This window comes from Carcharhinus amblyrhynchos, chromosome 8 (assembly GCF_965287045.1).
Source record: "Carcharhinus amblyrhynchos chromosome 8, sCarAmb.v2.hapA, whole genome shotgun sequence".
Taxonomy (NCBI): Eukaryota; Metazoa; Chordata; class Chondrichthyes; order Carcharhiniformes; family Carcharhinidae; genus Carcharhinus; species Carcharhinus amblyrhynchos.
This window is the reverse complement of record NC_137331.1, coordinates 65937191-65951831: the sequence shown is the minus strand read 5'-3', so window position 1 is coordinate 65951831 and position 14641 is coordinate 65937191. Positions and strand designations below refer to the sequence as shown.

The 14641-nt window shown below is 43.1% G+C and overlaps 1 protein-coding gene across 7 annotated transcripts in view; it reads left to right on the top strand.

Annotated features, from left to right (window-relative positions):
• xkr4 (XK related 4) overlaps positions 1 to 14641 on the top strand; it is a 251394-nt gene that overhangs the window by 116775 nt on the left and 119978 nt on the right. The gene's annotated exons all lie outside the window — the stretch shown is intronic.

The following is a 14641-nucleotide window of genomic DNA, read 5'->3' as shown; positions in this document are numbered from 1 at the left end:
ATGTTTAGAAATTAGTTTTAATGATTAAAATATTCACATTGAACAAACCTATATGTGCCACAGATTAAAACTGCACTTGCTTCATATGATCTTATTAAGACAATGGAAATTCTGTGGGAAACAGGCTACCACTTTACACTACTGACAGTCACCAATCTGCTATTACCAATCCGCGATCTGCATCACCACCACTAGCCCCTCCCTCACCAAGTCCGCCCTGTCTGATTTGACTTTGACATTTTACATATCAAAAATTATTACTTTGCTTCACTAATGCTTATACTTATAAATACTAATCCTGAAGTCAAAATTTGGCAGGATCCAGAGTACAAAATTCCTTCACAGGTTTCCCTCTCAGAGGAACAAGAACACATTGATATCTACAAAGACATCTTGAAGAGCAGACAATCCTTATTGAAGAACAGCATGATTTTCATAAAGCCAGATCCACAGAACCACAGCTCATCCTTTCCATCTATGATCTAACCTCTAACCTTGACAATCACATCACCACAGATTTAGCTATTTTAGACTTCTTTCAAGGCCTTTGACAGTGTACCGTACGCAAAGCTACTGGACAAACAAGAGCCTGGATTTTCTCTTCGGGGTTCAGGATTGCTGGATTGGGACCTTTCCTGGCTACACAAACCTGACCCAAGAAAATGTGGCCCAGTAGTTGAGATTTTTGGTTCATGGTGACAATGTTCTCTGGAACTCAGGCCTGCTGCCCCTGATATGAGTTTGGAGGCTGCCAGGTACAGAGGCTGGTGGATCAGAAGGCCAGGCTCTGTATACCGGCACTGTTTAAATCAGTAAAACAAAATACAGTCCTCATACCTCATACTTTCTCACCATCCCACAAATCCCCCATCCATGGCAACCCACATTACCTTGTGTCCTCTACTCGCCCCATAGCTCCTTATTCCTCCATATCAACCTATTCCCTCTACTCATCCCCTATGGCCCCTCATGATCTTCATGTCAATCTATTTTCTCCCCCTGGCCTGTCATCCCAACCATGGCTATCTATCTCTCCTACCACCCTCAATGCCCCTCATTCCCTCAATGCCAATCAATACCACTCCTCTACCCCCATTAGCTGTTCATACCTTCAATGCCAGCCAATGACTGTCTACCTGCTTCCTATGGCCTCTCATAGACTCCATGTCAAGCTATACCCTTCTTCCCCTTGCCTCGTCGTAATCCCATGCCAAATTTCTGCCAACTTATGCCAATCCATGTCCTCACACATCAACCTTTGCCTTTACACCTACCTATCAACTCACCCAATATCCACTATGTGCATATATTAGGGTCTATTGCTGAGATTTTTAAAAAATTATTTCAATTGCGTCTGTTGATGACTTCACTATTTAAAAAAAGACACACAATCATAAAATCTACCCACTCAATTTACATTCTTTCAACAACAACATTCTAAAAACAATTTTTCAGTCAAGTTTTTATTGACTTATGAACACAAGTATTGAAAGTCATAGTCATATTTCAAAGAGTCTATAAGCACTCAGAGCTGTCAATTAAATTGTGAAATGGAAGGCACTCTACAATGATAATGGAAAGTTGTGGAACTATTCATGCAGCACAAATTCATTAAGGACAATCTTTTGGTTTATGTTAACAGACAGGGTGAAATAACAGACACTTTTTTAAAGACTCAATTTTTTCAAAGATTTAAATGGCAGGAGTTTTAAATGCCAGAAAAGGTTGACAGTTACATTTGACAAATCATTTTTACACTTCTGACATTTCCAATGAGCTTGTCAGATCATGAGTTTTTGCATTTCTCAGGTACATTCATTCCTTCATGTAACAATCCCATGGAACGCCTGTCCTGTTCTAAAAGGCGCCAATCATCAGCCAAAGGCGTCCTGTGACCATATCCAAAAGTGTATTCTCCTTCTGCAAAAGGGTAATCTGCCTCTCTAAAAGACTTCACAAAGGTCAGCCCTCTCCTACCAGGGTCCAGATTTTCACCCTGATAGCGAGCTACTCCATCATAGTGAAATGGTGGAGAAGCCTGGAAATTATAAGTGACACCGAGAACATGGCATTTCCTACTTTCACAGGGGTCACCAGAAGCCTTCACTATGCAGATTAGATCGGGTAAGAACTGATCTGAGCATAGTAGATTTTTTTGTTTCGCCAGGGTACCCCTTTGGAGAGGTAAGGTATCCTTTAATATATGGTTCCAGGACACATTTGGAAGAGCTAAAGCATCCTTTGGGATCCAAAAGGCACATTTTGGGAGAGGTAAGACACCCTTCGGAGATTGTTAAATGTAAACGTACTTGTGTATGAAAAGTGCACAACCTCATAGATCTGTCAAAGCTGCCAAAGAACTGTCAAACTATCAAAGAAGTGCCGAAGCTGTTAAAAAATATCAAAGATAAAAACAAAATACCATGGATGCCAGAATCTGAAACAAGAACAGAAAATCCTGGAAAATCTCAGCAGGTCTGACAGCATCTGTAGGGAATGAATTGAGCCAAGGTTTTGATGTCAGAGCTAAGAACGAAGAGAATCAGCACAGACTCAAACTATTGGGGTGGGAGGAGGGGGTGTGAAATTGGACAAAGGGAATGTAAATGAGGATACAGAAGGCTGAGAAGATGCTAACAGTGTCCATTATGTGAATGTGAGAGTAGCAGAACAGATTGTTAAAGGTCCGCCTGAGGAATTTGGCAGTTGTACTGAAAGGTGGGGAGGGGAGGGGGGTGCGGTGGGGGATGTAGAGAGAAAGAGAGCTGGAATGAAGAAGTGGAAAAATAAGTTTAAAAAATGATAAAATGGATGAATGGGACTAAATGAAATTGAATAAAATAAATGAGAATGGGGTGAAGGTGGAGAGGAGAGTTCATCCTCTGAAGTTGTTGAACTCAGTGTTCAGTCCAGATGGCTGTAGAGTGCCCAATCAGAAGATGAGGTGCTGATGCCGATCATCCAGTTTGCATTGGGTTTGCTAGAAAATTGGAAAAGGCCAAGGACAGACATGTGGACAGGAGAACAGGTTGATATGTTGAAGTAGCAAGTGAAAGGAGGGTCTGAGTCCTTCTTACAGATGGACCAAAGGTGTTCAGCAAAGCAGTCACCCAGTCTATGTTTGGTCTCTCCGGTGTAGAGGAGACCACATTGGGAACAGCGACTGTAACAGATCAGGTTGGAGGAGGTGCATGTGAAGCACTGCTTGAAAAGAGTTTTTAGGACCTGGAATGCTAAGCGGGGGGAAGATAAATGGGCTGGTGTTACACCTTCTACGACTGCATGGGTAGATGCCAAGGGCAGGGGATGAGGTGTTGGAAGTGATGGAGGAGTGGACCAGGGTGTCTTGGAGAGAAAGGTCCCTGCGGAAGGCTGACAGGAGTGGGGAGGGTGAGGGGAAGGTGTGTTGGGTAGTGGCATCATGCTGGAGATGGCAGAATTGGCAGAGGATGATCCTTTGAATGTTGAGACTGGTGGGATGAAAAGTGAGGGCAAGGAGAACCTTTTCCTGGTTCTGAGAGGGAGGGGAGGGGTGAGAGCAGTGGTCAGGGGGCTGGGTTGTACGTGGTTGAGAGCTATCAAACTATCAAAGAACTATCAATGTTGTCAACATACTGTAAAGGCTGCCAAAGAACTGTCAGAGAATACTTGGTGAGTTGGAATGGAGTAGGTAAGGGCAAAATATGGTGGGTGGGGGGAATAGTTCAGCATGTGGTGGCACTGAGATTATAAAGCACCACAGGTATGTGAGATTGATGGGGGGGTGAGGAACCATAGATGGGTGGAGGGACATGAGTTAGCATGGGGTGTAAGGGGTTATGGGACTTTATGGGGGAAATGAGGTGGCATAGGTTGGCTTGGATGGGGCATGGAGAGCATTTGCTGGATTAATAGGGGAATAATGGCACTTTTTTGTTTAATTCAATGGAATGCAAGAGCACAGAGGCAGGCTTTCCACCTATCTCGCGTTTGCACCTGAAAGCTTCCGCACTGAGTCTGGGGCATGGCAGGCCTGACTTCTAATCCAGCTCCTCCCTGGAACAAAAATCAGAATGGTGGGTGGCCATTTGTAATGGTCTGACTAGTCTTTGCTACACCATTTCCTTCACTGTAGTCAACAAGTGATGGGATTTCTGTTTCGTGTATCTAAGCAATTTGGAAACTGCCTGTTGATTTTGTACATTCCTATCTGAATCTCTGGATGTGGATTCCTAAATAATGGCATTCTTTAGTAACTTCAAGGGGGACAAATCAGAAATTGTGCATCTGGGTACTGATGGATGTTGATGATTGCTTATTCGAGGAATTCTCCTTTCTCTGCTTACATGACCTGGGAGTAAACATCTGGGCCTAGCTCGAACCTGCGAATATCATCTTTCACACAACTGGGTCACCAAAATTACATAGGAGTGGAGGCAGCTGCTGATTTATATGGGCAACTACCTCTGTAGAACATGCACACACAAATTCCAACCCAGGCCCACTCCCACCTTCTCGAAAATAATTGGAGCTGTGTTTGGGCCGGAACTTCTGATATTCGTATTTGCAATGACGGAGACACATTTTGTTATTGTGAAATCCATTTATGATAATCATATTTGGTGTCTGAGGAAACACTGAGCAAAACTACAACAGAGTCATAGTGAATGAGAAAGCCTCACATTGCTAACAGCTGTTAAGTAGCTTGCCCCATGGTGTCACCCTGAGCCCACCCGTACTTGTTTCTTCTCCTTATTCATGCTGAATGTCATTCATATATAAGTTAGCCTCTTTGTAACTGAATGTATAGTGCCATTACTAAAGCAGAAGATGAGGTTAGCCTTCATGAAAATCTAAATTATCATGTCAAATATGCCAATGTATGGGGAATGACATTTAAGAATGACATTGAGAAATGCAATATCTTGCAAATCAGCTATCATCAATGTCCATCAGTAGCCAGATACACAATTCCTGATTTTTCCAGCTTGAAATTATTAAAGAATGCCAGTATTTAGAAATCCCCATCCAAAAATTTAAATTGGAACATACAAAATCAACAAGCAGCTTCCTAGACATCCAAAGTTCTTAGATTCATAAAAAATAACTTTAATCACTTTTGACTACAGTGAAGGAAAAGCTGTAGCAAAGACTAGTCAGACCATACCTCAAGTATGGTGTAGCTACTTGTGACCAATATACTGCTACAAATTTACCTTCCTGGAGAAACTTCAGTGCCAGACAGCTCATTTTGTTACTAACAATTACTCATGAGCGTCTTTTGTCTCCCAGTTGGTCATGTTGCTAGGCTGGCACAGTCTCCAGAAAAGAAAACAGACTCACAGGTTGACATGGCAATTAAATATTTCTGAACAGTACATCAAGCCTCAAAATGTGTTTGAAGAGTTTGTAACCAACAGCTCCAACTGTATACAGCTCAATGTCTTCCTTTGCTAACTCCTTTGTAGCAAGACTTCCTTGTTCTTATATTCCAATCCAGTTGCAATAAAGATCAACATGCCATTTGTCTTCTTACTTCCTTGCTGTACCTGTATGCTAACCTGTTGTGTTTCTTGAGAGTTTAACAGTGATAATGTATTAGCATATAGCATCCATTCAAAGAGTAGTGGTAAAAGACTCTATTTGGATGCATCCATAACACAGTAGTTTTATTCATGAATTCATTACAAATAGAGGTAAATGGGATTATCTAATCATTGAAGAGACATAGGCTGGAACTTAATGAATATGATGGCGGTCTCACCCACTAGTTGGAGAAGCGGCAGAAGCCCCACATTGCTTCTCTCTGGGAGGCCCAACACAATTACCAAGTAATCAGACACTTAACGGGACACCATAAGGCCTCATGCTTCATTAAGTCCTTTGCAGTGTAGAGTTTCTGCACCCATGAGCTGTCAGCCATTCCCTTCTGTCAACTGGCCATTGTATTCTGGTGACAAAGAGCAGTGTCTTCAAGAGGTAATCCAGGATGTATTAAACCAGGATGATTCATGATATATGTTCTAACGAATATTGCAGAGTTCTGCCACAGCTGTCAAGGTGGAGCCGTTGTTTAAGCACCCCAGTGATCTGCTCAATGATATTCTATGTGACATCATGGCTTTTATATCTGTGGTTTGCCTGTGCACAGTTTGCTCAACTGAGTCATTGGTCTGGTAGGAAATAAAGACCCATGCTACACTCTTATCTAATTCCAGCACCTCCAATACTGAAGAGTTGCTGGCAGCAGATCTCCAGTTCTGGAGGTGCTGGAATTAGCCACCGCTGGCTGGTCTTACACTTGGGCCTGCAGGAGGGATTAGTGTTGGATCCAAAATAGAGATCAATATGGGTGGGATGAGCATCATTGTGAGGGGTTGCCAGTGAGGGATAAGGGGTGGACTGGGTCTAGATGCAAGGGCTGAGGTGTGGCTTTCAGTGCTCACCACGCCCTCTCGCCCCCCCACCCCGCCATCTGATGCTGGGACCGTCAATCGGGCACAGATTCCCTGTCAGTGAGGGGTTTCCTCTGGTAGACTAATAATAAACCCAACAGGGTTTGCTAGGCAGCCTCCCCAAATGGCAAGGTTGAATATCAGCAGCAGTGGGATGATGACCTTAAGTGACCCTTAATTTATTGTTAAAGGTCTCAATTGAGCTCCCAGGTGGAGGGTTACCCTCCACCCTTCCCACCCTAAATTTGATCAGAGGAAGTTGATCAAGGGAATGGTGAATGTGGCGATGGCTTCATCACAAACCCACCACCCGTCCAATCAAATGCCCGCCATCTTCCCGATTGGCAAGTGAGGGGTGGGAGAAGGGGTTGGTTGAAGCTATAGATTCTGCCCATGATTGCAAGGTTATCAAATTTGGGAACTACACATTCTGGGGTACAAAGCTACTCTTCATTTAATATATTTGTTGTCCCTCCCTCTCCCACATTGCTGTTTTCCTCCAAATGCTCTATTGCCTTGACTTTTCCCTTCACCTGACTCCTGTCTTTTAGTTAAGGCTTTATTTTCAGCCCTGGTTAAATGATTCAGCAGGACTTTGATACCAGGCTGGTATAAGTCAAGCCCATCCCAACAGAACACTTCCATCTTTCACCAGTTCTGCTGCCAGTGTTTAATGAATCAAAACCCATTATTCCCAAATCACTTTTTGAAGCCATGCTCGACTCTATCAATTTGTACTTTTTGTTCACCCTTAAACTGCTCATTACTGGATGCCCGGAAATGGTACAATCTTTCCTACTTCCACCATGTGTTTCTTTCTTATTTTTTCAAGACCATATATCAGTTTGGCAGTTTCTTTACTTACATTGAACACAATTTTAGATGAATCAATTGTCTATCCAGACATAAAAATAATATTTTCATTTTCAATCTGAGAAGATTTTCTTCATTTCAAAGATTTGATCCGCATAATGCTTCTACTGAAGCAGTTACAATGGATATGGCAAAGCATGTTGAGAAATCAGTTAAGGACCAGATCAGAAACATCAAGATATGTTATGAAGTTAGCCTAGACTCTAACTTTTACACTTGATTTTGGAATTAACGTGAGCATAAGGTGTTTCACTCCAGGTATTATTCAAGTGACCTACGAGGAAGCTTTTATCAAAACAAACTTTATGTAACAAAAGGAATTACCATAACTTTTACCAATTATGAGACGTAAACATGACAATACCGTTCTTAACAGTTAACTATCACTATTGTTTCAATTCAGCAATATCCCCCATAGAAATAAATCCTTTCTGTAGAACCACTTAAGAACATAAGAACATAAGAACATAAGAAATAGGAGCAGGAGTAGGCCATCTAGCCCTTCGAGCCTGCCCCGCCATTCAATAAGATCATGGCTGATCTGTCGTGGCTCAGTTCCACTTTCCCGCCCTCTCCCCATAACCCTTAATCCCCTCTCTTATCAAAAACCCATCAACCCGCATCTTAAAAATATTTAGCGAGGCAGCCTCCACCACTTCAACGGGCAGAGAATTCCAGAGATTCACCACCCTTTGAGTGAAGAAGTTCCTCCTCAACTCCGTTCTAAACCGCCTCCCCTTTATCTTGAGGCTGTGCCCCCTAGTCCTACTGTCTTTTTTGAGCGGGAAGAGTCTCTCCACCTCTATCCTATCCATCCCATTCATCATCTTATACGTCTCAATGAGATCTCCCCTCATTCTTCTAAACTCTAACGAGTACAAGCCTAGTTTATTCAGCCTCTCCTCATAGCTCAATCCCCTCAACTCCGGTATCAGCCTAGTAAACCTCCTCTGCACTCCCTCCAGGGCCAAAATATCCTTGCGCAGGTGCGGCGCCCAAAACTGCACACAGTACTCCAGCACAGAAACCAAAGATGTTTACATGATGCTAGATTTCAACTCTTTAATACTTCTGGACACAGATCCAGACAGCAGCTTTCAGAAAAGAATGTATCCTCAAAACAGCAAAACCTCAGAAGTAAAAGTAAGTCTCTAGCATCTTCCAGACTTTAGGGGGAGGAAAAGAGAGGCTCTGCTCTCTCAATTCAAAAGCAGCACCTAAGCTTGAATATTCTGTGTAAGCCTAGCTTCAACCAAGTCACATGACCAAACTTGTCAATCAAACCCCATTCTGCAGAATCCCAGGGGAACACCAAAACAGCATAACAGAATTAGTTCAGATTAAAATCAACATTCTAGCAATTAGAAGCAATTATACTGCTGCAGTAACAATGCAGGATGTCGGTTGTAGACAGAATGGCACCAATAAAATGGAAGGGACTGCTGCAAGCAACCTGCACAGAAACATCGTTATAAAACATTTCTTAAAGGCACAGTATCATCACACAATTAATAAAGCATATGGTACTTTAGGCTTTAACAATAGGGGTGTTGGGTAAAGAAGTGATGTTGTACTTGTATATGACGCTAATAAGGCCTCATTTGGAGAGTTGTGTCCTGCACTGGGTGCCATATTTGATGAAGGATGTGAAGCCATTGGAGAGAGTACAGAGGAGATTCGCATAAATGATTCCATGTAGCTATAAGAATAGATTGGAGGCACTGAGACAGGTTTCCTTGGAGAAAAGAAGGCTAAGAGAAGATTTGAAAGAGATACTTAAAATCTTGAGTGGTATGGATAAGGTAAATAATGAGAAACTGTTCCCTCTTAAGAACGCATTGAGAACTGGAGGGCGTATATTCAAAATAATTGGCAGAAGTAAAAATAATGTGAGGAAACATTTTTTTTACCCAGAGGGTGGTTGGAGTCTGCAGTGAACTCCCTGAGAGGGAAGTGGAGGCAGGTTCAATCAACATATTCGGATGGGAATTGGATTACCATCTCAAAAGGAAGAGTGTAAGGTTACGGGATAAGGCAGGGGAGTAGGACTAGGTAGACAATTCGTTTTATAATGTTGGTTAAGGAATGAATTTTGGCTGAGATATCAGAGATAATTTCTCTATTCTTCTCCAAGCAGTGCTATATGAAATCTTTTACACCCACCTGAGAGGGCAGTCTGGGTGTTGCCTTAGCATCTCACAGTGCAGGACTGTCTTAGTACTTTACTGGAACACTAGCCTTGATGTGTTTTGTTTGTGCTCCAGCCCTAAAATGGGACTTAAACCCAGAACCTTGAGATTCTGAGCCAGGAGTGCTACCAACTGAGCCATGGTTGACACATTAAAGAGAGTAAGAAGTCTCACAACACCAAGTTAAAGTCCAACAGGTTTATTTGATAGCACAAGCCACTAACTTTTGAAGCATCAGGTGAGTGGGATTTCAGCTGATGAAGGGGCAGCACTCCAAAAACTAGTGGCACTTGCTACCAAATAAACCTGTTGGACTTTAACCTAGTGTTGTGAGACTTCTTACTGTGTTTACCTCAGTCGAATGCTGGCATCTCCACATCATATATTAATATGCTCATCGACAACGTCAAATAATCATAAGTCAGGTACATCGTGGGTTCAGTATTGGGTGAAGTCCTTTCTGTACTGCCCAACCATGTGCTATAATTCTACCTTCAGTAAGGCATCCTCTGCTGCACCAATGTGAAATTTCTGTTGAATGCACCAGATATGCTTGAACCTGAGTGCCAAATTATAGGTAATTTAATCCTATGGACCTGTACCCTCTGAGAAGTTAGTTCAAATTGTCTAAACCTATTTCATTCTGAACTCTTCCAGCAGTTTGAAGATTTTTTTTATCCAATCAAGCTGAGTTGAACTCAAACCAAGCTTGAGAATCAAAGTATCATGCTCTAATACATTATGTCATGCACTGTAGAGTAGTTATGAAAAAGGCTGATGGAATGTCAGCCTTTATTTAAGTGGCCAGAATATAAAAGGATGGAAGTTCTGTCAGTTGTATCAAGCTATGGTTAGTCTCCATTTAGAGCACTGCATTCAGTTCTGGGCACTGCACCACAGGAAGGATACATTAGCCTGGAGAGAATGCAGCATTGATTTACCAGAATGAGACCAGGGCTGCACAGACTAGGTTTGTGTTCCCATCAAAAGAATGTTAAGGGGTGATCTAGTTGAGATCCTTGAGCTGTTTAAATGAGTTGTTAGGCTGGACAGTGAGAAACAATTAAATCTGGTATTAGAAATAGAGCAAAGGCATTTAACCTTGAACTTAGAGTTGAGCCATTCCAGAGTGGTGTCAGGAAAACAATTCATCATAGGTCATGTTGATCTGAAGCCTGCTCCTCCAAAAAGCTGTTGAGGTTAAGCTAACTGAAAATTTCAAAACTGCGATTGATAGATTTTTCTTAGGTAGGGTATTAAAAATTATGCAACTAAAGTGGGTGGATAGAGTTGAGAAACAGATCAGCTATGATCTAACTGATTTTCTCAATGGCTTACTCCTGTTCCTGTATTTTTTTGTACATTGTGCATTCATCACTTCAACTACATCATTACTGGTGAATGTGTCTTCAGCCACCAAGGCCTCAAGCTCACAAGTTTCATTCCTAAGCCTCTCCATCTTTCTATCTCCTTCTCCTCCTTTAAAATATTCCTTAAAGCCCAGGGCCAGAATCTTAAGGCCGTTCATGCCGGTGGGATTTTCTGGTCCTGCTGCAGTGAATGGAGATTTGGCTGGGTGCCAAATTCTCTGTCCTCTCTGCACCAGGAGTGGGGCGTGAACGGGCAGTAAGATCATGCCCAGCTTTTTGACTAAATATCTAGTTATTTTCCATAATATACAATGTCTAGAATTTTACCAGCCTGCCTGCCACGGTAATTGGAGTGGGTGAGGGATAGAGCACAGGAAAGTCAGTTGACCTCGGGTGGGACAAGTAAGGCCGTAAAATCCCATCCTATGTCTCTTCAGCTCTGGAGAAGAGTCATACAGACTCGAAACATTACACGGGATTTTCCACACAATCTTGAGTCTCGCAGCGGTGGAAGTGGCCTACGAACTGCAGGGTCTCTGTTCCTGTTGTTGTCAATAGGGTTTCCTGTCAAATGCACCTCTCGCCGCTCGGGAACCTGTGGCAGGGGTGCGCCATCAGTAGGGCTGGAAGATTCCATTGGCATAAACAGCTGGAAAATTTCCACTACTGACTCTGTTTCTCTCTCAATAGATGCTGTCAGACATATTGAGTTTTTCCAGCATTTTCTGTTTTCAATTTAGACTAGGGGCGGAATGGTGGCACAATGGTTAGCACTGCTGCCTCACAGTGCCAGGGACCTGGGTTCGATTCCTGGCTTGGATCACTACCTGTGTGGAGTTTGCACATCTTCCCCGTGTCTGCATGTGTTTCCTCCGGGTGCACGAGTTTCCTCCCACACTAAAGATGTGCGGGTTAGGTGCATTGACCTGAACAGGCACCGGAGTGTGGTTTTGTCTGATTTCACATCTGTCAGTTGAACTCTCCCAAGGATCTACCAGCAGGTTCAATAGTGGGTGTGGGGCAGAGAATAAGGCAGGAGGCCCAAAAATTGGTTTTATGCCGCTGGTGCCCCCCATGGCTGATCTGGAAACCCACTGGACACCTGTATGAACTTTATTTGCATCCTGCTAATAGGGTGCAGATAAATGTCAGATTACCCATGTCCAATTCTTCGCAGTGCAAGCAGGGAAACAGACAAGTGCAGAATACATTGGAACAACGTGGTATGCAGATGTTGGATTTTCCTCAACAATGTTGGGATTTCAGGTGGAGACCAATGGCAATCCTGAATCTGGGAATACTACAGCAGTGGGTCAAGGGAGCATCTGCAGGTGAATCTTCCAGATTTGGTATCTTGGAGAGTGACCATCTACCAGCCTCAGAACATTTCTGGAAATTCCTGGAGTAGCTCAGTGGTTAGCTTCACAGCACCAGGACCCGAGTTCAATTCTGCCTTGGGTCACTGTAGAGTTTGCACGTTCTTCCTGTGTCTGCTTGGGTTTCCTCCGGGTTCTCCGGTTTCCTCCCACACGCCAAAGATGTGCAGGTTAGGTTGGTTGGCATGCTAAATTGTCAGGGAGATTAGTAGGGTAAATATGTTGGATTCCAGGGATAGGGCTTGGGTGGGATTGTTGTTGGTGCAGGCTTGATAGGCCGAATGGCCTCCTTCTGTACTGTAGGGATTCTACGGTCCTTCAATCTCATGAAGTTCATCTTCCAGCCTCAGGGTGCTTCCAGAGATCTAACTTCATCTGCAGGAAGTCTACCTTCTTTTTTCAATAGCCAGTCAGTGATGTTGGGTGTCTTTTTAGCCTGGCATCTGGTTAGGATGATGGACTTTCCATCATCCAGACCTGCCCTTCTGCAGAATGCAGCACAAAACACCTGTTTATGTAATTAGTGAGGTTGGGGGGGGAGTGGGGAGATTTGGCACATTTTGACATCAGTCTCTGCAGTAGGAAACACTCCATTTTCCTGCCCCCACCACAGGACTTAACCCCCAGATGGGAGAATTCTGCCATGTGAGATGGTTCACTGTATTAAAGGCATTACATAAATGTAAGTTGCTGTTAAATAAGATTATTCATTTGTGATCAGTTACAGAAATAAATTTTACTTTAATTTTGTTTTAATTCCTTACGCTGTGCAATATTATTGAAATTTCATAAAATCCCTACAGTGTAGAAGGAAGCCATTTGGTCCATCGAGTCTGCACTGACCACAATTCCACCCAGGCCCCATTCCTGCGACCCAACCTCTTTACCCTGACACTAGGGACAATTTATCATGGCCAATCAACCTAACTCACTCATCTTTGGACTGTGGGAGGAAACCAGAGCACCTGGAGGAAACCCACGCAGACATGGGGAGAATGTGCAAACTCCACATAGCTAGTGATCTGAGGCCGGAATTGAACCCAGGTCCCTGGCACTGTGAGGCAGCAGTGCTAACCGCTGTGCCACCATGCTGCCCAGTGAATTGAAAGTTGTGAAAAGTAAACAGTTTTACTTTGTAACATGAAGATAATGTGCCCATTTATTTATTTACTTCCACTGGAATGAAGAGACGTGTAAGTAAGGTATAAATATATGCCACAATTCCTAAATACTGCGGTTCAGTAAATTTTAAAAATCTAATGAAATTTTATTTGCATGCTGCCATTGATAATGCACGCCGACATGGTCTATTGGGAAGAAGGCCTTGTTCCAGGAGACTGCAGATGTCAGCGGTGACTTTCTGTGAAAGATTGAGTCTCCCGAGGCACATGTGTTTACACATCTCGACGGAGCTAGTCCTTATTCTGTAGTCTCTCGGCAGTCTGCTTCAAGCTTTGTCCAACCCCTCTGTCACATAGAGCAGCGTGTGGCTGAGGAGAAGGCAGTTGCTGCAATGGCTGCAGCTGCTGAGGTTATTCCTGATGGTGGCATTGCCCCTTCTCCTGTTTCTCTTAGAAGTCCAAGGTAGGGCTGCGTAAACTGCACCCATGCCACAGCAAATGCTAAGAGCAGGGTAACATAGATCAAGGTGAGTGAAGTCTAAGGCAGATGAACTGATTTTTCAGGATATTGGAATTCTGCTGTAAACACATTTACAGAAGAAGTGCCTTTCACCTAGTAGCTATTCAGTTTCACTCTTTGAAGACTTCCCAGTCTGTCAATTAGTCTGAAGAAACTGCAATCTGGCCAGGTTAGCCTTGATGAGTTGCAGTCATCTTGGGAAACGTGAAGTGACTGATCAAGCCAAAAAGCTAGGTTAAACCCAGAGAGAATTATCTCTCTGAATATTTTAATTATTTACCAACACCTCCTCAGGAGGTGCCTGCAATCCTGCCTGGTTTAAACTCTGAGTTGGGCAGGGTCATAACGGGTTCCAACTGGATGCCTCTTTTAGGGGCTGCAACCTCTTGCCCACACCCACCTTTCCTTGGCAGTTTAAAAAATTCTGCCCGAAGTATTTCAGTTGAGAGATTTTATTTGAAAGGAAAGATCCTGAGTTGCTTGCACATGTGGGTTTTGAGACAGTGAGGTGAAATAATTTCTGATAAGGAGGATAGATAACAAAGCAGTTTTGATGATTATGGAGGAGCAGATACACTAGCTGTCTTAGACACAGAAAGCAGAAGATCCTTTGTTCAGCTAAAAAGTCTTGAATTGGAGAGCTCAATAAACAGTTTTGTTTAATCAAAAAATTAACATTAAAGGCTGATTTTTAATCCTGGATTAAGTTTACATTCTGTTAGAAATGGGTCCTAATGTTTCACCAGCTTTGTTCTGCA